Consider the following 26,317-nt stretch of genomic DNA (forward strand, 5'->3'; position numbering starts at 1 on the left):
CTTAAAATTGTTTCCTGAAACAGATTTTCTGTACGCAAGAAAGCACATCAGATTCATTTGTGTGTGCTCGAAATCTTGCTTAAATTGAGCTTATGTTTTCTGTTTAATAATATATAATTCATGAAGTACACTTGAACAAACAAGAATCTTACTCTATTTGGTAAAGAAAAAATTGTATGAAAGGATTCTAAAACCATAACCAATATTTCTGGATTCAAGATTTCTGTTGCCGTCACAATATCTTGTTTGAAAACGTACATTTATGCATTAAAGACCAGACAACTACATAGTTCCACTGGGTTTTTAACCCAGGACCTTCTGCGTGTTAAGCAGACGTGATAACCACTACACTATGGAACTCTTAAAAATGTTTTCAGAAACAGCTTATCAGTCCGCAAAAAAGCACATCAGATTAATTTGTGTGTGCTTGAAATCTTGCTTAAATTGAGCTAACGTTTTCTGTTTAATAATATATATTTAATAAAGTACACTTGAACAAACAAGAATCTTACTCTATTTCGTAAAGAAAAAACTGTCTGAAAGGATACTAAAACCATATCCAATATTTCTGGATTCAAGATTTTCGTTGCCGTTACAATATCTTGTTTTCGAAAACGTACATTTATGCATAAAAGACCTGACAACTACATAGTTCCACTGGGTTTTGAACCCAGGACCTTCTGCAGGTTAAGCAGACGTGATAACCACTACACTATGGAACTCTTAAAAATGTTTTCTGAAACAGCTTTTCTGTCCGCAAGAAAGCACATCCGATTCATTTGAGTGTGCTCGAAATCTTGCTTAAATTGAGCTTACGTTTTCTGTTTAATAATATATATTTCAAAAAGTACACTTGAACAAACAAGAATCTTACTCTATTTGGTAAAGAAAAAATTGTATGAAAGGATTCTAAAACCATAACCAATATTTCTGGATTCAAGATTTCTGTTACCGTCACAATATCTTGTTTGAATACATACATTTAAGCATTAAAGACCAGACAACTACATAGTTCCACTGTGTTTTGAACAACGGACCTTCTGCGTTTTAAGCAGATGTGATAACCACTACACTATGGAACTCTTACAAAAGTTTTCTGAAACAGCTTTTCAGTCTGCAAAAAAGCACATCAGATTCATTTGTGTGTACTTGAAATCTTGCTTAAATTGCGCTTACGTTTTCTGTTTAATAATATATATTTCAAAAAGTACACTTGAACAAACAAGAATCTTACTCTATTTGGTAAAGAAAAAATTGTTTGAAAGGATACTGAAACCATATCCAATATTTCTGGATTCAAGATTTCCGTTGCCGTTACAATATCTTGTTTTCGAAAACGTACATTTATGCATAAAAGACCAGACAACAACATAGTTCCACTGGGTTTTGAACCCAGGACCTTCTGCGTGTTAAGCAGACGTGATGACCACTTCACTATAGAACTCTTAAAAATGTTTTCTGAAACAGCTTTTCTGTCCGCAAGAAAGCAGATCCGATTCATTTTAGTGTGCTCGAAATCTTGCTTAAATTGAGCTTACGTTTTCTGTTTAATAATATATATTTCAAAAAGTACACTTGAACAAACAAGAATCTTACTCTATTTGGTAAAGAAAAAATTGTATGAAAGGATTCTAAAAACATAACCAATATTTCTGGATTCAAGATTTCTGTTACCGTCACAATATCTTGTTTGAAAACGTACATTTAAGCATTAAAGACCAGACAACTACATAGTTCCACTGTGTTTTGAACAACGGACCTTCTGCGTGTTAAGCAGATGTGATAACCACTACACTATGGAACTCTTACAAAAGTTTTCTGAAACAGCTTTTCAGTCTGCAAAAAAGCACATCAGATTCATTTGTGTGTACTTGAAATCTTGCTTAAATTGCGCTTACGTTTTCTGTTTAATAATATATATTTCAAAAAGTACACTTGAACAAACAAGAATCTTACTCTATTTGGTAAAGAAAAAATTGTTTGAAAGGATACTGAAACCATATCAAATATTTCTGGATTCAAGATTTCCGTTGCCGTTACAATATCTTGTTTTCGAAAACGTACATTTATGCATAAAAGACCAGACAACAACATAGTTCCACTGGGTTTTGAACCCAGGACCTTCTGCGTGTTAAGCAGACGTGATGACCACTTCACTATGGAACTCTTAAAAATGTTTTCTGAAACAGCTTTTCTGTCCGCAAGAAAGCACATCAGATTCATTTGTGTGTGCTCGAAATCTTGCTTAAATTGAGCTTACGTTTTCTGTTTAATAATATATATTTAAAAAAGTACAATTGAACAAACAAGAATCTTACTCTATTTGGTAAAGAAAATATTGTATGAAAGGATTCTAAAACCTTAACTAATATTTCTGGATTCAAGATTTCTGTTGCCGTCACAATATCTTGTTTGAAAACGTACATTTATGCATTAAAGACAAGACAACTACATAGTTCCACTGGGTTTTGAACAACGGACCTTCTGCGTGTTAAGCAGATGTGATAACCACTACACTATGGAACTCTTAAAAATGTTTTCTGAGACAGCTTTTCTGTCCGCAAGAAAGCACATCAGATTCATTTGTGTGTGCTCGAAATCTTGCTTAAATTGAGCTTACGTTTTCTGTTTAATAAAATATATTTCAAAAAGTAAACTTGAACAAACAAGAATATTACTCTATTTGGTAAAGATAAAATTGTTTGAAAGGATTCTATAACCATAACCAATATTTGTGGATTCAAGATTTCTGTTGCCGTCACAATATCTTGTTTGAAAACGTACATTTAAGCATAGAAGACCAGACAACTACATAGTTCTACTGTGTTTTGAACAACGGATCTTCTGCGTGTTAAGCAGATGTGATAACCACTACACTATGGAACTCTTAAAATTGTTTCCTGAAACAGCTTTTCTGTCCGCAAGAAAGCACATCAGATTCATTTGTAAGTGCACGAAACCTTGCTTAAATTGAGCTTACGTTTTCTGTTTAATAATATATATTTCAAAAAGTACACTTGAACAAACAAGAATCTTACTCTATTTGGTAAAGAAAAAATTGTGTGAAAGGATACTAAAATCATAACCAATATTTCTGGATTCAAGATTTCTGTTGCCGTCACAATATCTTGTTTGAAAACGTACATTAATGCATAAAAGACAAGACAACTACATAGTTCCACTGTGTTTTGAACAACGGACCTTCTGCGTATTAAGCAGATGTGATAACCACTACACTATGGAACTCTTAAAATTATTTCCTGAAACAGCTTTTCTGTCCGCAAGAAAGCACATCAGATTCATTTGTGTGTGCTCGGAACCTTGCTTAAATTGAGCTTACGTTTTCTGTTTAATAATATATATTTCAAAAAGTACACTTGAACAAAAAAGAATCTTACTCTATTTGGTAAAGAAAAAATTTCTGAAAGGATACTAAAACCATATCCAATATTTCTGGATTCAAGATTTCCGTTGCAGTCACAATATCTTGATTGAAAACGTACATTTATGCATAAAAGACAAGACAACTGCATAATTCCACTGGGTTTTGAACCCAGGACCTTCTGCGTGTGATGCAGACGTGATAACCACTACACTATGGAACTCTTAAAATTTTTTCCTGAAACAGCTTTTCTGTCCGCAAGAAAGCACATCAGATTCATTTGTGTGTGCTCGAAATCTTGCTTAAATTGAGCTTACGTTTTCTATTTAATAATATATAATTCATGAAGTACACTTGAACAAACAAGAATCTTACTCTATTTGGTAAAGAAAAAATTGTCTGAAAGGATACTAAAACCATATCCAATATTTCTGGATTCAAGATGTCCTTTGCCGTCACAATATCTTGTTTGAAAACGTACATTTATGCATAAAAGAGAAGACAACTACATAGTTCCACTGGGTTTTGAACCCAGGACCTTCTGCGTGTGAAGCAGACGTGATTGCCACTACACTATGGAACTCTTGAAATGTTTTCTGAAACAGCTTTTCTGTCCGCAAGAATGCACATCAGATTCATTTGAGTGTGCTCAAAATCTTGCTTAAATTGAGCTTACGTTTTCTGTTTAATAATATATATTTCAAAAGTACACTTGAACAAACAAGAATCTTACTCTATTTGGTAAAGAAAAAATTGTTTGAAAGGATTCTAAAACAATAACCAATATTTCTGGATTCAAGATTTCTGTTGCCGTCACAATATCTTGTTTGAAAACGTACATTTAAGCATAGAAGACCAGACAACTACATAGTTCTACTGTGTTTTGAACAACGGATCTTCTGCGTGTTAAGCAGATGTGATAACCACTACACTATGGAACTCTTAAAATTGTTTCCTGAAACAGCTTTTCTGTCCGCAAGAAAGCACATCAGATTCATTTGTAAGTGCACGAAACCTTTCTTAAATTGAGCTTACGTTTTCTGTTTAATAATATATATTTCAAAAATTACACTTGAACAAACAAGAATCTTACTCTATTTGGTAAAGAAAAAATTGTCTGAAAGGATACTAAAATCATAACCAATATTTCTGGATTCAAGATTTCTGTTGCCGTCACAATATCTTGTTTGAAAACGTACATTAATGCATAAAAGACAAGACAACTACATAGTTCCACTGTGTTTTGAACAACGGATCTTCTGCGTGTTAAGCAGATGTGATAACCACTACACTATGGAACTCTTAAAATTATTTCCTGAAACAGCTTTTCTGTCCGCAAGAAAGCACATCAGATTCATTTGTGTGTGCTCGGAACCTTGCTTAAATTGAGCTTACGTTTTCTGTTTAATAATATATATTTCACAAAGTACACTTGAACAAAAAAGAATCTTACTCTATTTGGTAAAGAAAAAATTTCTAAAAGGATACTAAAACCATATCCAATATTTCTGGATTCAAGATTTCCGTTGCCGTCACAATATCTTGTTTGAAGACGTACATTTATGCATATAAGACAAGACAACTGCATAAATCCACTGGGTTTTGAACCCAGGACCTTCTGCGTGTGAAGCAGACGTGATAACCACTACACTATGGAACTCTTAAAATTGTTTCCTGAAACAGATTTTCTGTACGCAAGAAAGCACATCAGATTCATTTGTGTGTGCTCGAAATCTTGCTTAAATTGAGCTTATGTTTTCTGTTTAATAATATATAATTCATGAAGTACACTTGAACAAACAAGAATCTTACTCTATTTGGTAAAGAAAAAATTGTCTGAAAGGATACTAAAACCATAACCCATGTTTCTGGATTCAAGATTTCCGTATTCAAGATTTCCGTTGCCGTCACAATATCGAGTTTGAAAACGTACATTTATCCATAAAAGACAAGACAATTACATAGTTCCACTGGGTTTTGAACCCAGGACCTTCTGCGTGTGAAGCACACGTGATAACCACTACACTATGGAACTCTTAAAATTGTTTCCTGAAACAGCTTTTCTGTCCGCAAGAAAGCACATCAGATTCATTTGTGTGTGCTCGAAACCTTGCTTAAATTGAGCTTACGTTTTCTGTTTAATAATATATATATTTCAAAAAGTACACTTGAACAAACAAGAATCTTACTCTATTTGGTAAAGAAAGTTTTTTCTGAAAGGATACTAAAACCATATCCAATATTTCTGGATTCAAGATTTCCGTTGCTGTTACAATATCTTGTTTGAAAACGTACATATATGCATAAAAGACCAGACAACTACATAGATCCACTGTGTTTTCAACAACAGACCTTCTGCGTGTTAAGCAGATGTGATAACCACTACACTATGGAACTCTTAAAATTGTTTCCTGAAAAATCTTTTCTGTCCGCAAGAAAGCACATCAGATTCATTTGTGTGTGATCAAAATCATGCTTAAATTGAGCTTACGTTTTCTGTTTAATAAAATATATTTCAAAAAGTAAAGTTGAATAAACAAGACTCTTACTCTATTTGGTAAATAAAAAATTGTATGAAAGGATTCTAAAACTATAACCAATATTTCTGGATTCAAGATTTTCGTTGCCGTCACAATATCTTGTTTGAAAACGTACATTTATGCATAAAAGACCGACAACTACATAGTTCCACTGTGTTTTGAACAACGGACCTTCTGCGTGTTAAGCAGATGTGATAACCACTACACTATGGAACTCTTAAAATTGTTTCCTGAAACAGCTTTTCTGTCCGCAAGAAAGCACATCAGATTCATTTGTGTGTGATCAAAATCATGCTTAAATTGAGCTTACGTTTTCTGTTTAATAAAATATATTTCAAAAAGTAAAGTTGAACAAACAAGAATCTTACTCTATTTGGTAAAGAAAAAATTGTATGAAAGGATTATAAAACCATAACCAATATTTCTGGATTCAAGATTTCCGTTGCCGTAACAAAATCTTGTTTGAAAACGTACATTTATGCATAAAAGACAAGACATCTACATAGTTCCACTGTGTTTTGAACAACGGACCTTCTGCGTATTAAGCAGATGTGATAACCACTACACTATGGAACTCTTAAAATTATTTCCTGAAACAGCTTTTCTGTCCGCAAGAAAGCACATCAGATTCATTTGTGTGTGCTCGGAACCTTGCATAAATTGAGCTTACGTTTTCTGTTTAATAATATATATTTCAAAAAGTACACTTGAACAAAAAAGAATCTTACTCTATTTGGTAAAGAAAAAATTTCTGAAAGGATACTAAAACCATATCCAATATTTCTGGATTCAAGATTTCCGTTGCCGTTACAATATCTTGTTTGAAAACGTACATTTATGCATAAAAGACAAGACAACTACATAATTCCACTGGGTTTTGAACCCAGGACCTTCTGCGTGTGAAGCAGACGTGATAACCACTACACTATGGAACTCTTAAAATTGAATCCTGAAACAGATTTTCTGTACGCAAGAAAGCACATCAGATTCATTTGTGTGTGCTCGAAATCTTGCTTAAATTGAGCTTATGTTTTCTGCTTAATAATATATAATTCATGAAGTACACTTGAACAAACAAGAATCTTACTCTATTTGGTAAAGAAAAAATTGTCTGAAAGGATACTAAAACCATAACCCATATTTCTGGATTCAAGATTTCCGTATTCAAGATTTCCGTTGCCGTCCCAAAATCGTGTTTGAAAACGTACATTTATCCATAAAAGACAAGACAATTAAATAGTTCCACTGGGTTTTGAACCCAGGACCTTCTGCGTGTGAAGCACACGTGATAACCACTACACTATGGAACTCTTAAAATTGTTTCCTGAAACAGATTTTCTGTCCGCAAGAAAGCACATCAGATTCATTTGTGTGTGCTCGAAACCTTGCTTAAATTGAGCTTACGTTTTCTGTTTAATAATATATATATTTCAAAAAGTACACTTGAACAAACAAGAATCTTACTCTATTTGGTAAAGAAATTTTTTTCTGAAAGGATACTAAAACCATATCCAATATTTCTGGATTCAAGATTTCCGTTGCCGTTACAATATCTTGTTTGAAAACGTACATATATGCATAAAAGACCAGACAACTACATAGATCCACTGTGTTTTCAACAACAGACCTTCTGCGTGTTAAGCAGATGTGATAACCACTACACTATGGAACTCTTAAAATTGTTTCCTGAAAAAGCTTTTCTGTCTGCAAGAAAGCACATCAGATTCATTTGTGTATGATCAATATCATGCTTAAATTGAGCTTACGTTTTCTGTTTAATAAAATATATTTCAAAAAGTAAAGTTGAACAAACAAGAATCTTACTCTATTTGGTAAAGAAAAAATTGTCTGAAAGGATTCTAAAACCATAACCAATATTTCTGGATTCAAGATTTCCGTTGCCGTCACAATATCTTGTTTGAAAATGTACATTTATGCATAAAAGACAAGACAACTACATAGTTCCACTGTGTTTTGAACAACTGACCTTCTGCGTGTTAAGCAGATGTGATAACCACTATACTATGGAACCCTTAAAAATGTTTTCTGAAACAGCTTTTCTGTCCGCAAGAAAGCACATCAGATTCATTTGTGTGTGCTCGAAATCTTGCTTAAATTGAGCTTACGTTTTCTGTTTAATAATATATATTTCAAAAAGTACACTTGAACAAACAAGAATCTTACTCTATTTGGTAAAGAAAAAATTGTATGAAAGAATGGTAAAACCATAACCCATATTTCTGGATTCAAGATTTCCGTTGCCGTCACAATATCTTGTTTGAAAACGTACATTTATGCATAAAAGACAAGACAACTACATAGTTCCACTGGGTTTTGAACCCAGGACCTTCTGCGTGTTAAGAAGACGTGAGAACCACTACACTATGGAATTCTTAAAAATGTTTTCTGAAACAGCTTTTCATTCCGCAAAAAAAGCACATTAGATTAATTTGTGTGTGCTTGAAATCTTGCTTAAATTGAGCTTACGTTTTCTGTTTAATAATATATATTTCAAAAAATACAATTGAACAAACAAGAATCTTACTCTATTTGGTAAAGAAAATATTGTATGAAAGGATTCTAAAACCTTAACCAATATTTCTGGATTCAAGATTTCTGTTGCCGTCACAATATCTTTTTTGAAAACGTACATTTATGCATAAAAGACAAGACAACTACATAGTTCCACTGTGTTTTGAACAACGGACCTTCTGCGTGTTAAGCAGATGTGATAACCACTACACTATGGAACTCTTAAAAATGTTTTCTGAAACAGCTTTTCTGTCCGCAAGAAAGCACATCAGATTCATTTGTGTGTGCTCGAAATCTTGCTTAAATTGAGCTTACGTTTTCTGTTTAATAATATATATTTCAAAAAGTACACTTGAACAAACAAGAATCTTACTCTATTTGGTAAAGAAAAAATTGTCTGAAAGGATACTAAAACCATATCCAATATTTCTGGATTCAAGATGTCCTTTGCCGTCACAATATCTTGTTTGAAAACGTACATTTATGCATAAAAGAGAAGACAACTACATAGTTCCACTGGGTTTTGAACCCAGGACCTTCTGCGTGTGAAGCAGACGTGATTGCCACTACACTATGGAACTCTTAAAATGTTTCCTGAGATAGCTTTTCTGTCCGCAAGAAAGCACATCAGATTCATTTGTGTGTGCTCAAAATCATGCATAAATTGAGCTAACGTTTTCTGTTTAATAAAATATATTTCAAAAAGTTAACTTGAACAAACAAGAATATTACTCTATTTGGTAAAGATAAAATTGTCTGAAAGGATTCTAAAACCATAACCAATATTTGTGGATTCAAGATTTCTGTTGCCGTCACAATATCTTGTTTGAAAACGTACATTTAAGCATAGAAGACCAGACAACTACATAGTTCTACTGTGTTTTGAACAACGGATCTTCTGCGTGTTAAGCAGATGTGATAACCACTACACTATGGAACTCTTAAAATTGTTTCCTGAAACAGCTTTTCTGTCCGCAAGAAAGCACATCAGATTCATTTGTAAGTGCACGAAACCTTGCTTAAATTGAGCTTACGTTTTCTGTTTAATAATATATATTTCAAAAAGTACACTTGAACAAACAAGAATCTTACTCTATTTGGTAAAGAAAAAATTGTCTGAAAGGATACTAAAAACATAACCAATATTTCTGGATTCAAGATTTCTGTTGCCGTCACAATATCTTGTTTGAAAACGTACATTTATGCATAAAAGACAAGACATCTACATAGTTCCACTGTGTTTTGAACAACGGACCTTCTGCGTGTGAAGCAGACGTGATAACCACTACACTATGGAACTCTTAAAATTGGTTCCTGAAACAGATTTTCTGTACGCAAGAAAGCACATCAGATTCATTTGTGTGTGCTCGAAATCTTGCTTAAATTGAGCTTATGTTTTCTGTTTAATAATATATAATTCATGAAGTACACTTGAACAAACAAGAATCTTACTCTATTTGGTAAAGAAAAAATTGTCTGAAAGGATACTAAAACCATAACCCATGTTTCTGGATTCAAGATTTCCGTATTCAAGATTTCCGTTGCCGTCACAATATCGAGTTTGAAAACGTACATTTATCCATAAAAGACAAGACAATTACATAGTTCCACTGGGTTTTGAACCCAGGACCTTCTGCGTGTGAAGCACACGTGATAACCACTACACTATGGAACTCTTAAAATTGTTTCCTGAAACAGCTTTTCTGTCCGCAAGAAAGCACATCAGATTCATTTGTGTGTGCTCGAAACCTTGCTTAAATTGAGCTTACGTTTTCTGTTTAATAATATATATATTTCAAAAAGTACACTTGAACAAACAAGAATCTTACTCTATTTGGTAAAGAAAGTTTTTTCTGAAAGGATACTAAAACCATATCCAATATTTCTGGATTCAAGATTTCCGTTGCTGTTACAATATCTTGTTTGAAAACGTACATATATGCATAAAAGACCAGACAACTACATAGATCCACTGTGTTTTCAACAACAGACCTTCTGCGTGTTAAGCAGATGTGATAACCACTACACTATGGAACTCTTAAAATTGTTTCCTGAAAAATCTTTTCTGTCCGCAAGAAAGCACATCAGATTCATTTGTGTGTGATCAAAATCATGCTTAAATTGAGCTTACGTTTTCTGTTTAATAAAATATATTTCAAAAAGTAAAGTTGAATAAACAAGACTCTTACTCTATTTGGTAAAGAAAAAATTGTATGAAAGGATTCTAAAACTATAACCAATATTTCTGGATTCAAGATTTTCGTTGCCGTCACAATATCTTGTTTGAAAACGTACATTTATGCATAAAAGACCGACAACTACATAGTTCCACTGTGTTTTGAACAACGGACCTTCTGCGTGTTAAGCAGATGTGATATCCACTACACTATGGAACTCTTAAAATTGTTTCCTGAAACAGCTTTTCTGTCCGCAAGAAAGCACATCAGATTCATTTGTGTGTGATCAAAATCATGCTTAAATTGAGCTTACGTTTTCTGTTTAATAAAATATATTTCAAAAAGTAAAGTTGAACAAACAAGAATCTTACTCTATTTGGTAAAGAAAAAATTGTATGAAAGGATTATAAAACCATAACCAATATTTCTGGATTCAAGATTTCCGTTGCCGTAACAATATCTTGTTTGAAAACGTACATTTATGCATAAAAGACAAGACATCTACATAGTTCCACTGTGTTTTGAACAACGGACCTTCTGCGTATTAAGCAGATGTGATAACCACTACACTATGGAACTCTTAAAATTATTTCCTGAAACAGCTTTTCTGTCCGCAAGAAAGCACATCAGATTCATTTGTGTGTGCTCGGAACCTTGCATAAATTGAGCTTACGTTTTCTGTTTAATAATATATATTTCAAAAAGTACACTTGAACAAAAAAGAATCTTACTCTATTTGGTAAAGAAAAAATTTCTGAAAGGATACTAAAACCATATCCAATATTTCTGGATTCAAGATTTCCGTTGCCGTTACAATATCTTGTTTGAAAACGTACATTTATGCATAAAAGACAAGACAACTACATAATTCCACTGGGTTTTGAACCCAGGACCTTCTGCGTGTGAATAAGACGTGATAACCACTACACTATGGAACTCTTAAAATTGTTTCCTGAAACAGATTTTCTGAACGCAAGAAAGCACATCAGATTCATTTGTGTGTGCTCGAAATCTTGCTTAAATTGAGCTTATGTTTTCTGCTTAATAATATATAATTCATGAAGTACACTTGAACAAACAAGAATCTTACTCTATTTGGTAAAGAAAAAATTGTCTGAAAGGATACTAAAACCATAACCCATGTTTCTGGATTCAAGATTTCCGTATTCAAGATTTCCGTTGCCGTCACAATATCGAGTTTGAAAACGTACATTTATCCATAAAAGACAAGACAATTACATAGTTCCACTGGGTTTTGAACCCAGGACATTCTGCGTGTGAAGCACACGTGATAACCACTACACTATGGAACTCTTAAAATTGTTTCCTGAAACAGCTTTTCTGTCCGCAAGAAAGCACATCAGATTCATTTGTGTGTGCTTGAAACCTTGCTTAAATTGAGCTTACGTTTTCTGTTTAATAATATATATATTTCAAAAAGTACACTTGAACAAACAAGAATCTTACTCTATTTGGTAAAGAAAGTTTTTTCTGAAAGGATACTAAAACCATATCCAATATTTCTGGATTCAAGATTTCCGTTGCTGTTACAATATCTTGTTTGAAAACGTACATATATGCATAAAAGACCAGACAACTTCATAGATCCACTGTGTTTTCAACAACAGACCTTCTGCGTGTTAAGCAGATGTGATAACCACTACACTATGGAACTCTTAAAATTGTTTCCTGAAAAATCTTTTCTGTCCGCAAGAAAGCACATCAGATTCATTTGTGTGTGATCAAAATCATGCTTAAATTGAGCTTACGTTTTCTGTTTAATAAAATATATTTCAAAAAGTAAAGTTGAACAAACAAGACTCTTACTCTATTTGGTAAAGAAAAATATGTATGAAAGGATTCTAAAACTATAACCAATATTTCTGGATTCAAGATTTTCGTTGCCGTCACAATATCTTGTTTGAAAACGTACATTTATGCATAAAAGACCGACAACTACATAGTTCCACTGTGTTTTGAACAACGGACCTTCTGCGTGTTAAGCAGATGTGATAACCACTACACTATGGAACTCTTAAAATTGTTTCCTGAAACAGCTTTTCTGTCCGCAAGAAAGCACATCAGATTCATTTGTGTGTGCTTGAAATCTTGCTTAAATTGAGCTTACGTTTTCTGTTTCATAATATATATTTCAAAAAGTACACTTGAACAAACAAGAATCTTACTCTATTTGGTAAAGAAAAAATTGTCGGAAAGTTTTCTAAAACCATAACCAATATTTCTGGATTCAAGATTTCTGTTGCCGTCACAATATCTTGTTTGAAAACGTACATTTTAGCATAGAAGACCAGACAACTACATAGTTCCACTGTGTTTTGAATAACGGACCTTCTGCGTGTGAAGCAGACGTGATAAGCACTACAGTATGGAACTCTTAAAAATGTTTTCTGAAACAGCTTTTCATTCCGCAAAAAAAGCACAACAGATTAATTTGTGTGTGCTTGAAATCTTGCTTAAATTGAGCTTAAGTTTTCTGTTTAATAATATATATTTCAAAAAGTACACTTGAACAAACAAGAATCTTACTCTATTTCGTAAAGAAAAAACTGTCTGAAAGGATACTAAAACCATATCCAATATTTCTGGATTCAAGATTTTCGTTGCCGTTACAATATCTTGTTTTCGAAAACGTACATTTATGCATAAAAGACCAGGAAACTACATAGTTCCACTGAGTTTTGAACCCAGGACCTTCTGCGGGTAAAGCAGACGTGATAACCACTACACTATGGAACTCTTAAAAATGTTTTCTGAAACAGCTTTTCTGTCCGCAAGAATGCACATCAGATTCATTTGAGTGTGCTCAAAATCTTGCTTAAATTGAGCTTACGTTTTCTGTTTAATAATATATATTTCAAAAGTACACTTGAACAAACAAGAATCTTACTCTATTTGGTAAAGAAAAAATTGTTTGAAAGGATTCTAAAACAATAACCAATATTTCTGGATTCAAGATTTCTGTTGCCGTCACAATATCTTGTTTGAAAACGTACATTTAAGCATAGAAGACCAGACAACTACATAGTTCTACTGTGTTTTGAACAACGGATCTTCTGCGTGTTAAGCAGATGTGATAACCACTACACTATGGAACTCTTAAAATTGTTTCCTGAAACAGCTTTTCTGTCCGCAAGAAAGCACATCAGATTCATTTGTAAGTGCACGAAACCTTTCTTAAATTGAGCTTACGTTTTCTGTTTAATAATATATATTTCAAAAATTACACTTGAACAAACAAGAATCTTACTCTATTTGGTAAAGAAAAAATTGTCTGAAAGGATACTAAAATCATAACCAATATTTCTGGATTCAAGATTTCTGTTGCCGTCACAATATCTTGTTTGAAAACGTACATTAATGCATAAAAGACAAGACAACTACATAGTTCCACTGTGTTTTGAACAACGGATCTTCTGCGTGTTAAGCAGATGTGATAACCACTACACTATGGAACTCTTAAAATTATTTCCTGAAACAGCTTTTCTGTCCGCAAGAAAGCACATCAGATTCATTTGTGTGTGCTCGGAACCTTGCTTAAATTGAGCTTACGTTTTCTGTTTAATAATATATATTTCACAAAGTACACTTGAACAAAAAAGAATCTTACTCTATTTGGTAAAGAAAAAATTTCTAAAAGGATACTAAAACCATATCCAATATTTCTGGATTCAAGATTTCCGTTGCCGTCACAATATCTTGTTTGAAGACGTACATTTATGCATATAAGACAAGACAACTGCATAAATCCACTGGGTTTTGAACCCAGGACCTTCTGCGTGTGAAGCAGACGTGATAACCACTACACTATGGAACTCTTAAAATTGTTTCCTGAAACAGCTATTCTGTCCGCAAGAAAGCACATCAGATTCATTTGAGTGTGCTCGAAATCTTGCTTAAATTGAGCTTACGTTTTCTGTTTAATAATATATATTTCAAAAAGTACACTTGAACAAACAAGAATCTTACTCTATTTGGTAAAGAAAAAATTGTATGAAAGGATACTAAAACCATAACCCATATTTCTGGATTCAAGATTTCCGTATTCAAGATTTCCGTTGCCGTCACAATATCGTGTTTGAAAACGTATATTTATCCATAAAAGACAAGACAATTACATAGTTCCACTGGGTTTTGAACCCAGGACCTTCTGCGTGTTAAGCAGATGTGATAACCACTACACTATGGAACTCTTAAAAATGTTTTCTGAAACAGCTTTTCTGTCCGCAAGAAAGCACATCAGATTCATTTGTGTGTGCTCGAAATCTTGCTTAAATTGAGCTTACGTTTTCTGTTTAATAATATATATTTCAAAAAGTACACTTGAACAAACAAGAATCTTACTCTATTTGGTAAAGAAAAAATTGTCTGAAAGGATACTAAAACCATATCCAATATTTCTGGATTCAAGATTTCCTTTGCCGTCACAATATCTTGTTTGAAAACGTACATTTATGCATAAAAGAGAAGACAACTACACAGTTCCACTGGGTTTTGAACCCAGGACCTTCTGCGTGTGAAGCAGACGTGATAACCACTACACTATGGAACTCTTAAAATGTTTCCTGAGACAGCTTTTCTGTCCGCAAGAAAGCACATCAGATTCATTTGTGTGTGCTCAAAATCATGCATAAATTGAGCTAACGTTTTCTGTTTAATAAAAAATATTTCAAAAAGTTAACTTGAACAAACAAGAATATTACTCTATTTGGTAAAGATAAAATTGTCTGAAAGGATTCTAAAACCATAACCAATATTTGTGGATTCAAGATTTCTGTTGCCGTCACAATATCTTGTTTGAAAACGTACATTTAAGCATAGAAGACCAGACAACTACATAGTTCTACTGTGTTTTGAACAACGGATCTTCTGCGTGTTAAGCAGATGTGATAACCACTACACTATGGAACTCTTAAAATTGTTTCCTGAAACAGCTTTTCTGTCCGCAAGAAAGCACATCAGATTCATTTGTAAGTGCACGAAACCTTGCTTAAATTGAGCTTACGTTTTCTGTTTAATAATATATATTTCAAAAAGTACACTTGAACAAACAAGAATCTTACTCTATTTGGTAAAGAAAAAATTGTCTGAAAGGATACTAAAAACATAACCAATATTTCTGGATTCAAGATTTCTGTTGCCGTCACAATATCTTGTTTGAAAACGTACATTTATGCATAAAAGACAAGACATCTACATAGTTCCACTGTGTTTTGAACAACGGACCTTCTGCGTATTAAGCAGATGTGATAACCACTACACTATGGAACTCTTAAAATTATTTCCTGAAACAGCTTTTCTGTCCGCAAGAAAGCACATCAGATTCATTTGTGTGTGCTCGGAACCTTGCATAAATTGAGCTTACGTTTTCTGTTTAATAATATATATTTCAAAAAGTACACTTGAACAAAAAAGAATCTTACTCTATTTGGTAAAGAAAAAATTTCTGAAAGGATACTAAAACCATATCCAATATTTCTGGATTCAAGATTTCCGTTGCCGTTACAATATCTTGTTTGAAAACGTACATTTATGCATAAAAGACAAGACAACTACATAATTCCACTGGGTTTTGAACCCAGGACCTTCTGCGTGTGAAGCAGACGTGATAACCACTACACTATGGAACTCTTAAAATTGTTTCCTGAAACAGATTTTCTGTACGCAAGAAAGCACATCAGATTCATTTGTGTGTGCTCGAAATCTTGCTTAAATTGAGCTGATGTTTTCTGTTTAATAATATATAATTCATGAAGTACACTTGAACAAACAAGAATCTTACTCTATTTGGTAAAGAAAAAATTGTCTGAAAGGATACTAAAACCATAACCCATGTTTCTGGATTCAAGATTTCCGTATTCAAGATTTCCGTTGCCGTCACAATATCGAGTTTGAAAACGTACATTTATCCATAAAAGACAAGACAATTACATAGTTCCACTGGGTTTTGAACCCAGGACCTTCTGCGTGTGAAGCACACGTGATAACCACTACACTATGGAACTCTTAAAATTGTTTCCTGAAACAGCTTTTCTGTCCGCAAGAAAGAACATCAGATTCATTTGTGTGTGCTCGGAACCTTGCATAAATTGAGCTTACGTTTTCTGTTTAATAATATATATATTTCAAAAAGTACACTTGAACAAACAAGAATCTTACTCTATTTGGTAAAGAAAATTTTTTCTGAAAGGATACTAAAACCATATCCAATATTTCTGGATTCAAGATTTCCGTTGCTGTTACAATATCTTGTTTGAAAACGTACATATATGCATAAAAGACCAGACAACTACATAGATCCACTGTGTTTTGAACAACGGATCTTCTCCGTGTTAAGCAGATGTGATAACCACTACACTATGGAACTCTTAAAATTGTTTCCTGAAACAGCTTTTCTGTCCGCAAGAAAGCACATCAGATTCATTTGTAAGTGCACGAAACCTTGCTTAAATTGAGCTTACGTTTTCTGTTTAATAAAATATATTTCAAAAAGTAAAGTTGAACAAACAAGAATCTTACTCTATTTGGTAAAGAAAAAATTGTATGAAAGGATTATAAAACCATAACCAATATTTCTGGATTCAAGATTTCCGTTGCCGTCACAATATCTTGTTTGAAAATGTTCATTTATGCATAAAAGACAAGACAACTACATAGTACCACTGTGTTTTGAACAACTGACCTTCTGCGTGTTAAGCAGATGTGATAACCACTATACTATGGAACTCTTAAAAATGTTTTCTGAAAAAGCTTTTCTGTCCGCAAGAAAGCACATCAGATTCATTTGTGTGTGCTTGAAATCTTGCTTAAATTGAGCTTACGTTTTCTGTTTAATAATATATATTTCAAAAAGTAAACGTAAACAAACAAGAATATTACTCTATTTGGTAAAGAAAAAATTGTCGGAAAGTTTTCTAAAACCATAACCAATATTTCTGGATTCAAGATTTCTGTTGCCGTCACAATATCTTGTTTGAAAACGTACATTTTAGCATAGAAGACCAGACTACTACATAGTTCCACTGTGTTTTGAATAACGGAACTTCTGCGTGTGCAGCAGACGTGATAAGCACTACACTATGGAACTCTTAAAAATGTTTTCTGAAACAGCTTTTCATTCCGCAAAAAAAGCACAACAGATTAATTTGTGTGTGCTTGAAATCTTGCTTAAATTGAGCTTACGTTTTCTGGTTAATAATATATATTTCAAAAAGTACACTTGAACAAACAAGAATCTTACTCTATTTGGTAAAGAAAAAATTGTATGAAAGGATTCTAAAACCATAACCAATATTTCTGGATTCAAGATTTCCGTTGTCGTCACAATATCTTGTTTGAAAACGTACATTTATGCATAAAAGACAAGACAACTACATAGTTCCACTGGGTTTTGAACCCAGAACCTTCTGCGTGTTAAGCAGACGTGATAACCACTACACTATAGAACTCTTAAAAATGTTTTCTGAAACAGCTTTTCAGTCCGCAAAAAAGCACATCAGATTAATTTGTGTGTGCTTGAAATCTTGCTTAAATTGAGCTAACGTTTTCTGTTTGATAATATATATTTCAAAAAGTACACTTGAACAAACAAGAATCTTACTCTATTTGGTAAAGAAAAAATTGTATGAAAGGATTCTAAAATCATAACCAATATTTCTGGATTCAAGATTTCCGTTGCCGTCACAATATCTTGTTTGAAAATGTACATTTATGCATAAAAGACAAGACAACTACATAGTTCCACTGTGTTTTGAACAACTGACCTTCTGCGTGTTAAGCAGATGTGATAACCACTATATTATGGAACTCTTAAAATTGTTTCCTGAAACAGCTTTTCTGTCCGCAAGAAAGCACATCAGATTCATTTGTGTGTGCTCGAAACCTTGCTTAAATTGAGCTTACGTTTTCTGTTTAATAATATATATTTAATAAAGTACACTTGAACAAACAAGAATCTTACTCTATTTGGTAAAGAAAAAATTGTCTGAAAGGATACTAAAACCATATCCAATATTTCTGGATTCAAGATTTCCGTTGCCGTCACAATATCTTGTTTGAAAACGTACATTTATGCATAAAAGACAAGACACCTACATAATTCCACTGGGTTTTGAACCCAGGACCTTCTGCGTGTTAAGCAGATGTGATAACCACTACACTATGGAACTCTTAAAATTGTTTCCTGAAACAGCTTTTCTATCCGCAAGAAAGCACATCAGATTCATTTGTATGTGCACGAAACCTTGCTTAAATTGAGCTTACGTTTTCTGTTTAATAATATATATTTTAAAAAGTACACTTGAACAAACAAGAATCTTACTCTATTTGGTAAAGAAAAAATTGTCTGAAAGGATACTAAAACCATAACCAATATTTCTGGATTCAAGATTTCTGTTGCCGTCACAATATCTTGTTTGAAAACGTACATTTATGCATAAAAGACAAGACAACTACATAGTTCCACTGTGTTTTGAACAACGGACCTTCTGAGTGTTAAGCAGATGTGATAACCACTACACTATGGAACTCTTAAAATTATTTCCTGAAACAGCTTGTCTGTCCGCAAGAAAGCACATCAGATTCATTTGTATGTGCACGAAACCTTGCTTAAATTGAGCTTACGTTTTCTGTTTAATAATATATATTTCAAAAAGTACACTTGAACAAAAAATAATCTTACTCTATTTGGTAAAGAAAAAATTGTCTGAAAGGATACTAAAACCATATCCAATATTTCTGGATTCAAGATTTCCGTTGCCGTCACAATATCTTGTTTTCAAAAACGTACATTTATGCATAAAAGACAAGACAACTACATAATTCCGCTGGGTTTTGAACCCAGAACCTTCTGCGTGTGAAGCACACGTGATAACCACTACACTATTGAACTCTTAAAATTGTTTCCTGAAACAGCTTTTCTGTCCGCAAGAAAGCACATCAGATTCATTTGTGTGTGCTCGAAATCTTGCTTAAATTGAGCTTACGATTTCTGTTTAATAATATATAATTCATGAAGTACACTTGAACAAACAAGAATCTTACTCTATTTGGTAAAGAAAAAATTGTCTGAAAGGATACTAAAACCATAACCCATATTTCTGGATTCAAGATTTCCGTATTCAAGATTTCCGTTGCCGTCACAATATCGTGTTTGAAAACGTACATTTATCCATAAAAGACAAAACAATTACATAGTTCCACTGGGTTTTGAACCCAGGACCTTCTGCGTGTGAAATACACGTGATAACCACTACACTATGGAACTCTTAAAATTGTTTCCTGAAAAAGCTTTTCTGTCCGCAAGAAAGCACATCAGATTCATTTGTGTGTGATCAAAATCATGCTTAAATTGAGCTTACGTTTTCTGTTTAATAAAATATATTTCAAAAAGTACACTTGAACAAACAAGAATCTTACTCTATTTGGTAAAGAAATTTTTTTCTGAAAGGATACTAAAACCATATCCAATATTTCTGGATTCAAGATTTCCGTTGCCGTTACAATATCTTGTTTGAAAACGTACATTTATGCATAAAAGACCGACAACTACATAGTTCCACTGTGTTTTGAACAACGGACCTTCTGCGTGTTAAACAGATGTGATAACCACTACACTATGGAACTCTTAAAATTGTTTCCTGAAACAGCTTTTCTATCCGCAAGAAAGCACATCAGATTCATTTGTGTGTGCTTGAAATCTTGCATAAATTGAGCTTACGTTTTCTGTTTAATAATATATATTTCAAGAAGTACACTTGAACAAACAAGAATCTTACTCTATTTGGTAAAGAAAAAATTGTCTGAAAAGATACTAAAACCATAACCAATATTTCTGGATTCAAGATTTCCGTTGCCGTCACAATATCTTGTTTGAAAATGTACATTTATGCATAAAAGACAAGACAACTACATAGTTCCACTGTGTTTTGAACAACTGACCTTCTGCGTGTTAAGCAGATGTGATAACCACTATATTATGGAACTCTTAAAATTGTTTCTTGAAACAGCTTTTCTGTCCGCAAGAAAGCACATCAGATTCATTTGTGTGTGCTCGAAACCTTGCTTAAATTGAGCTTACGTTTTCTGTTTAATAATATATATTTCAAAAAGTACACTTGAACAAAAAATAATCTTACTCTATTTGGTAAAGAAATAATTGTCTGAAAGGATACTAAAACCATAACCAATATTTCTGGATTCAAGATTTCCGTTGCTGTTACAATATCTTGTTTTCGAAAACAGAAATTTATGCATAAAAGTCCATACAACTACATAGTTCCACTGGGTTTTGAACCCAGGACCTTCTGCGTGTTAAGCAGACGTGATAACCACTACACTATGGAACTCTTAAAAATGTTTTCTGAAACAGCTTTTCAGTCCGCAAAAAAGCACATCAGATTAATTTGTGTGTGCTTGAAATCTTGCTTAAATTGAGCTAACGTTTTCTGTTTAATAATATATATTTAATAAAGTACACTTGAACAAACAAGAATCTTACTCTATTTGGTAAAGAAAAAATTGTCTGAAAGGATACTAAAACCATATCCAATATTTCTGGATTCAAGATTTCCGTTGCCGTCACAATATCTTGTTTGAAAACGTACATTTATGCATAAAAGACAAGACACCTACATAATTCCACTGGGTTTTGAACCCAGGACCTTCTGCGTGTTAAGCAGATGTGATAACCACTACACTATGGAACTCTTAAAATTGTTTCCTGAAACAGCTTTTCTATCCGCAAGAAAGCACATCAGATTCATTTGTATGTGCACGAAACCTTGCTTAAATTGAGCTTACGTTTTCTGTTTAATAATATATATTTTAAAAAGTACACTTGAACAAACAAGAATCTTACTCTATTTGGTAAAGAAAAAATTGTCTGAAAGGATACTAAAACCATAACCAATATTTCTGGATTCAAGATTTCTGTTGCCGTCACAATATCTTGTTTGAAAACGTACATTTATGCATAAAAGACAAGACAACTACATAGTTCCACTGTGTTTTGAACAACGGACCTTCTGAGTGTTAAGCAGATGTGATAACCACTACACTATGGAACTCTTAAAATTATTTCCTGAAACAGCTTGTCTGTCCGCAAGAAAGCACATCAGATTCATTTGTATGTGCACGAAACCTTGCTTAAATTGAGCTTACGTTTTCTGTTTAATAATATATATTTCAAAAAGTACACTTGAACAAAAAATAATCTTACTCTATTTGGTAAAGAAAAAATTGTCTGAAAGGATACTAAAACCATATCCAATATTTCTGGATTCAAGATTTCCGTTGCCGTCACAATATCTTGTTTTCAAAAACGTACATTTATGCATAAAAGACAAGACAACTACATAATTCCGCTGGGTTTTGAACCCAGAACCTTCTGCGTGTGAAGCACACGTGATAACCACTACACTATTGAACTCTTAAAATTGTTTCCTGAAACAGCTTTTCTGTCCGCAAGAAAGCACATCAGATTCATTTGTGTGTGCTCGAAATCTTGCTTAAATTGAGCTTACCTTTTCTGTTTAATAATATATATTTCAAAAAGTACACTTGAACAAAAAATAATCTTACTCTATTTGGTAAAGAAAAAATAGTCTGAAAGGATACTAAAACCATATCCAATATTTCTGGATTCAAGATTTCCATTGCCGTTACAGTATCTTGTTTTCAAAAACGTACATTTATGCATTAAAGACCCGACAACTACATAGTTCCACTGGGTTTTGAACAACGGAACTTCTGCGTGTTAAGCAGATGTGATAACCACTACACTATGGAACTCTTAAAATTGTTTCCTGAAACAGCTTTTCTGTCCGCAAGAAAGCACATCAGATTCATTTGTGTGTGCTCGAAATCTTGCTTAAATTGAGCTTACGTTTTCTGTTTAATAATTTATATTTCAAAAAGTACACTTGAACAAACAAGAATCTTACTCTATTTGGTAAAGAAAAAATTGTATGAAAGGATTCTAAAACCATAACCCATATTTCTGGATTCAAGATTTCCGTATTCAAGATTTCCGTTGCCGTCACAATATCGTGTTTGAAAACGTACATTTATGCATAAAAGACAAGACAATTACATACAGTAGTTCCACTGGGTTTTGAACCCAGGACCTTCTGCGTGTTAAGAAGACGTGAGAACCACTACACTATGGAACTCTTAAAAATGTTTTCTGAAACAGCTTTTCATTCCGCAAAAAAAGCACATTAGATTAATTTGTGTGTGCTTGAAAGCTTGCTTAAATTCAGCTTACGTTTTCTGTTTAATAATATATATTTAAAAAAGTACAATTGAACAAACAAGAATCTTACTCTATTTGGTAAAGAAAATATTGTATGAAAGGATACTAAAACCATATCCAATATTTCTGGATTCAAGATTTCCTTTGCCGTCACAATATCTTGTTTGAAAACGTACATTTATGCATAAAAGAGAAGACAACTACATAGTTCCACTGGGTTTTGAACCCAGGACCTTCTGCGTGTAAAGCACACGTGATAACCACTACACTATGAAACTCTTAAAATGTTTCCTGAGACAGCTTTTCTGTCCGCAAGAAAGCACATCAGATCCATTTGTGTGTGCTCAAAATCATGCTTAAATTGAGCTAACGTTTTCTGTTTAATAAAATATATTTCAAAAAGTAAACTTGAACAAACAAGAATATTACTCTATTTGGTAAAGATAAAATTGTCTGAAAGGATTCTAAAACCATAACCAATATTTGTGGATTCAAGATTTCTGTTGCCGTCACAATATCTTGTTTGAAAACGTACATTTAAGCATAAAAGACCAGAAAACTACATAGTTCTACTGTGTTTTGAACAACGGATCTTCTCCGTGTTAAGCAGATGTGATAACCACTACACTATGGAACTCTTAAAATTGTTTCCTGAAACAGCTTTTCTGTCCGCAAGAAAGCACATCAGATTCATTTGTAAGTGCACGAAACCTTGCTTAAATTGAGCTTACGTTTTCTGTTTAATAATATATATTTCAAAAAGTACACTTGAACAAACAAGAATCTTACTCTATTTGGTAAAGAAAAAATTGTCTGAAAGGATACTAAAACCATAACTAATATTTCTGGATTCAAGATTTCTGTTGCCGTCACAATATCTTGTTTGAAAACGTACATTTATGCATAAAAGACAAGACAACTACATAGCGGCACCCCCTAGCCATAGGCGGGGGGGCTTCATGACCGGGGGGGGTCCGGCCTTCCCCTCGCTGGCCCGCCCCCACACCTCCCTCCCCAGCACAGGGGAGGAGTTCACGGAAGGCCTACTTAAGGCCAGGCTGGCGGGCAGCACATCCTCTTTTGCTGCCCGCCAGACGATTTGGACATCTCCCTTCACCGCACGTGAGTACAGTACGGCTTCTGCCTCTAGGGTTGGGGGCTACCTGCTCCTGAATCGGAGCGTCGTGGCCGCGCGGTAGGCGGTGTGCAGACCCCTTCCCCCAACCCTCACTGGCGGCGCGGGGGTCTGGCGGCCTCCTGTGGTCCCACGTGGTGTGGACACTCGGGGGCTGAGGCACGGCCCGGAGGGCGCGGGCACGGCCTCAGTCAGTTCCCCTCCCGGTCCCCGCGGCGTTTCCCGTCGGCTGCTCGCGGCCCGTTCGGGGGCAGGGGCGCAGTCCCACGTGGTGCGGGCCTTAAGTCTCTCGGTGGGCAATGTAGCGCGGGCAGAAGACCCTCCTACCCCTCCCCTTTTCGTTTAGTGGTCTCGGGGCAAGGGGGTTTGTGGTGGACCGGTCAGCCTGGCGGCTGGAGATGCGGCTGCTCCCGCGGCCCCCCCCCCCCCCACACCTGTGGGGTCGTTAAAATGTATGTGTGAGGAGGGGGCCGGCCGGGATAAATGTATAATAAATAAATAACGTGGTATGGATATGTGTGTGGTATGGGTATATATGTATATATGTGTGTGGTATGGGTATATATGTATATATGTGTGTGGTATGGGTATATATGTGTGTGGTATGGGTATATATGTATATATGTGTGTGGTATGGGTATATATGTATATATGTGTGTGGTATGGGTATATATGTATATATGTGTGTGGTATGGGTATATATGTATATATGTGTGTGGTATGGGTATATATGTATATATGTGTGTGGTATGGGTATATATGTATATATGTGTGTGGTATGGGTATATATGTATATATGTGTGTGATATATGTATATGTGCGTGGTATGGGTATATATGTATATATGTGTGTGGTATGGGTATATATGTATATGTGTGTGGTATGGGTATATATGTATATGTGCGGGGGTATATATGTGGATGTACGGATAGGTATTTATGGGTGTTATGTGCAGGTATGGGGGTGTGTATGTTCATGTGTATATGGGTATGCATGTATACGTAGGTACCTGTGGGGTCGTTAAAATGTATGTGTGAGGAGGGGGCCGGCCGGGATAAATGTATAATAAATAAATAAATAACGTGGTATGGATATGTGTGTGGTATGGGTATATATGTATATATGTGTGTGGTATGGGTATATATGTATATATGTGTGTGGTATGGGTATATATGTGTGTGGTATGGGTTTATATGTATATATGTGTGTGGTATGGGTATATATGTATATATGTGTGTGGTATGGGTATATATGTATATATGTGTGTGGTATGGGTATATATGTATATATGTGTGTGGTATGGGTATATATGTATATATGTGTGTGGTATGGGTATATATGTATATATGTGTGTGGTATGGGTATATATGTATATATGTGTGTGATATATGTATATGTGCGTGGTATGGGTATATATGTATATATGTGTGTGGTATGGGTATATATGTATATGTGTGTGGTATGGGTATATATGTATATGTGCGGGGGTATATATGTGGATGTACGGATAGGTATTTATGGGTGTTATGTGCAGGTATGGGGGTGTGTATGTTCATGTGTATATGGGTATGCATGTATACGTAGGTGGAGATATACGCATGTATAGGCTAGTGCAGCCGCTCTTAGTGGTTGCAGCCCTAGGCCCGGGGTAAGCGCGAAGGGGTGGGCGGCCAAGGTTGGCGCTTCACGGTCTGCTCCCGCAGTTAAAGTTTCGGCGCGGGGACCGCTGATGCGCTCGGGACGATTGTGTGCAGGTATATATATATGTGTATAAGGGTACGTATATATGTGTACATGGGTGCATGTAAATCGGTGCATACGTATGTGTAGGTAGGCATGTATACTATAAGCTATAAAAAAAAAAATGGGCACACGTGGAGGCGCGTGGGTGTATGGGTGCGCGTGGGTGTATGGGCACACGTGGATGCGCGTGGGTGTATGGGCACACGTGGATGCGCGTGGGTGTATGGGCACACGTGGATGTGCGCGTGGGTGTATGGGCACACGTGGATGTGCGCGTGTGTGTATGGGCACACGTAAATGCGCGCGCGTGTATGGGCACACGTGGATGCGCGCGTGTGTATGGGCACACGTAAATGCGCACGTGTATGGGCACACGTAAATGCGCGCGTGTATGGGCACACGTAAATGCGCGCATGTGTATGGGCACACGTGGATGCTCGCGTGTGTATGGGCACACGTGGATGTGCGCGTGTGTATGGGCACACGTGGATGTGCGCGTGTGTATGGGCACACGTAAATGCGCGCGTGTGTATGGGC

At 34.7% G+C, this 26,317-nt stretch overlaps 11 non-coding genes across 11 annotated transcripts; all 11 read right to left on the minus strand.

The window, feature by feature from the left end:
- Window positions 1-3,892: 3,892 nt before the first annotated feature.
- Window positions 3,893-3,965, minus strand: TRNAV-CAC (transfer RNA valine (anticodon CAC)). The gene has a single exon. It is a non-coding gene; the product is annotated as a tRNA-Val (tRNA).
- A 2,819-nt stretch (window positions 3,966-6,784) lies between these two features.
- TRNAV-CAC (transfer RNA valine (anticodon CAC)) lies at window positions 6,785-6,857 on the minus strand. Its single transcript has one exon. It is a non-coding gene; the product is annotated as a tRNA-Val (tRNA).
- Window positions 6,858-8,962: 2,105 nt separating this feature from the next.
- TRNAV-CAC (transfer RNA valine (anticodon CAC)) lies at window positions 8,963-9,035 on the minus strand. The gene has a single exon. It is a non-coding gene; the product is annotated as a tRNA-Val (tRNA).
- Window positions 9,036-13,315: 4,280 nt separating this feature from the next.
- On the minus strand, window positions 13,316-13,388 carry TRNAV-UAC (transfer RNA valine (anticodon UAC)). The gene has a single exon. It is a non-coding gene; the product is annotated as a tRNA-Val (tRNA).
- A 1,380-nt stretch (window positions 13,389-14,768) lies between these two features.
- On the minus strand, window positions 14,769-14,841 carry TRNAV-AAC (transfer RNA valine (anticodon AAC)). The gene has a single exon. It is a non-coding gene; the product is annotated as a tRNA-Val (tRNA).
- Window positions 14,842-15,128: 287 nt separating this feature from the next.
- Window positions 15,129-15,201, minus strand: TRNAV-CAC (transfer RNA valine (anticodon CAC)). Its single transcript has one exon. It is a non-coding gene; the product is annotated as a tRNA-Val (tRNA).
- Window positions 15,202-16,206: 1,005 nt separating this feature from the next.
- TRNAV-CAC (transfer RNA valine (anticodon CAC)) lies at window positions 16,207-16,279 on the minus strand. Its single transcript has one exon. It is a non-coding gene; the product is annotated as a tRNA-Val (tRNA).
- Window positions 16,280-18,744: 2,465 nt separating this feature from the next.
- TRNAV-AAC (transfer RNA valine (anticodon AAC)) lies at window positions 18,745-18,817 on the minus strand. The gene has a single exon. It is a non-coding gene; the product is annotated as a tRNA-Val (tRNA).
- A 2,105-nt stretch (window positions 18,818-20,922) lies between these two features.
- TRNAV-AAC (transfer RNA valine (anticodon AAC)) lies at window positions 20,923-20,995 on the minus strand. Its single transcript has one exon. It is a non-coding gene; the product is annotated as a tRNA-Val (tRNA).
- Window positions 20,996-21,282: 287 nt separating this feature from the next.
- TRNAV-AAC (transfer RNA valine (anticodon AAC)) lies at window positions 21,283-21,355 on the minus strand. The gene has a single exon. It is a non-coding gene; the product is annotated as a tRNA-Val (tRNA).
- A 1,752-nt stretch (window positions 21,356-23,107) lies between these two features.
- On the minus strand, window positions 23,108-23,180 carry TRNAV-UAC (transfer RNA valine (anticodon UAC)). The gene has a single exon. It is a non-coding gene; the product is annotated as a tRNA-Val (tRNA).
- Window positions 23,181-26,317: the final 3,137 nt, after the last annotated feature.

Source organism: Ascaphus truei, chromosome 18 (genome assembly GCF_040206685.1).
Source record: "Ascaphus truei isolate aAscTru1 chromosome 18, aAscTru1.hap1, whole genome shotgun sequence".
NCBI classification, from domain to species: domain Eukaryota; kingdom Metazoa; phylum Chordata; class Amphibia; order Anura; family Ascaphidae; genus Ascaphus; species Ascaphus truei.